At 43.5% G+C, this 1,823-nt stretch overlaps 1 non-coding gene across 1 annotated transcript; it reads right to left on the bottom strand.

Annotated features, from left to right (window-relative positions):
* Nucleotides 1–683: 683 nt before the first annotated feature.
* On the bottom strand, nt 684–755 carry TRNAC-ACA. The gene has a single exon. It is a non-coding gene; the product is annotated as a tRNA-Cys (tRNA).
* Nucleotides 756–1,823: the final 1,068 nt, after the last annotated feature.

Below are 1,823 nucleotides of genomic sequence, written 5' to 3'. Positions count from 1 at the left end.
TCAGCTTGTGCTTCATACAGTCTGGCATCTCACATGATTTACTCTGCACATAAGTTAAATAAGCAGGGTGACAATATACAGCCTTGATGTACAACTTTCCCAATTTTGAACCAGTTCGTTGTTCCATGTCTGGTTCTAACTGTTGTTTCTTGACCTGAATACAGGTTTCGCAAATTGGTAAACATAAGTAAATGTTTCTGTGAGCTGCTCTAGTGAATTAATAAAACTTGAGGAAGAGGCTGTTGGAATCTCCAATTTACAGGCTGATCTGAAGCACAGCTGACAACCTAGACTTGGAGACTGGCATCTGAAGTGAGGGCAGACTTGTGGAACTGAGTCTTTAACCTATGGGATCTGATGCTATCTCCAGGTAGTGTCAGAATTGAGTTAAATTTGCAGGACATGCAGTCTCTACTCACTTAGAATTGGAGAATTGTTGGTGTTGGAAAAAACATCTGAGAGAGTAACCTGTTTTACTAAAAAAATCTATCAGCATTTAAATGTCAATCATATCTTTAAATGAATAAATCAGGTCCATTGGGTTGCAAAAGTGAAAGTGAAGTTGCTCACTCATGTCCAGCTCTTTTCTACCCCATGGACTATAGCCTACCAGGCTCCTCCATCCTTGGGATTTTCCAGGCAGGAATACTGGAGTGGGTTGCCGTTTCCTTCTCCAGGAGATATTCCCAACCCAGGGATTGAACCTGGGTCTCCTGCATTGTAGGCAGACGCTTTACCATCTGAGCCACCAGGGAAGTCCCTGGGGTTGCATAGACTTGGACAAAATTTAGAGACTGAACAATAGCAATGCATCTTTAAAATACTTTCACAGTCACATCTATACTTGTGTTTGATTAAACAACTGGGCACAATAGCTTAGCCAACTTGACAGATAAAATTAACCATTATAGTCTCTGACCTTTAGACTCCCTTTTAAAGGGCTCACCTGATTAGGTTAGGCCCACCCAGGATAATCTTTTTTTTATTAATTTTGACGTCAATTTCTTCAAAACCTTAACTGCATCTTCAAAACTTTACCTTTGCCATATTCTATTGGTTAGCAGTAAGTTATTGGTTCAACCCACACAAAAACATGGACAACCAGGGAACAAGAATTATGAAGGCCATCTTAGAATTCTGCCTGTGTGCGTGTGTGTGTGTGTGTGTGTGTGTGTGTGTATGCTCAGTCGTGTCTGACTCTTTTTTGACCCTATGGACTGTGGCCTGCCAGGCTCCTCTATCCTTGGGATTTCCCAGGCAAGAATACTGAAGTGGGTTGTCATTTCCTTCTCCAGGGGATCTTCCCAATCCAGAGATTGAACCCATGTCTGTTGCATCTCCTGCATTGGCAGGCAGATTCATTACTACTAGCACCACCTGGGAAGCTCCTAATTTTGCCTGCTGCTGCTGCTGCTAAGTCTCTTCAGTCATGTCCGACTCTGTGTGACCCCAGAGACAGCAGCCCACCAGGCTTCCCCGTCTCTGGGATTCTCCAGGCAAGAACACTGGAGTGGGTTGCCATTTCCTTCTCCAATGCATGAAAGTGAAAAGTGAAAGTGAAGTTGCTCAGTCGTTCCCGACTCTTAGTGACCCCATGGACTGCAGCCTACCAGGCTGCTCTGTCCATGGATTTTCCAGGCAAGAGTACTGGAGTGGGGTGCTATTGCCTTCTCCGAATTCTGCCTACTACAAAGTAAAGAGAGCAGAACCTAGTGGTGACTCTCAGAATCTGTGAAGCAGTTTTTACAAGCCAACCTCTCTCCAGACTATTTCTCTCATTTATTCATTCATTTGTTTATCCATTCATTCATGTGCAAGAAAAC

Source organism: Bison bison, unplaced genomic scaffold (assembly GCF_000754665.1).
Source record: "Bison bison bison isolate TAMUID 2011002044 unplaced genomic scaffold, Bison_UMD1.0 scf7180017864367, whole genome shotgun sequence".
In the NCBI taxonomy this organism is placed as follows: domain Eukaryota; kingdom Metazoa; phylum Chordata; class Mammalia; order Artiodactyla; family Bovidae; genus Bison; species Bison bison.
This window is presented reverse-complemented; position numbering and strand designations above follow the sequence as displayed.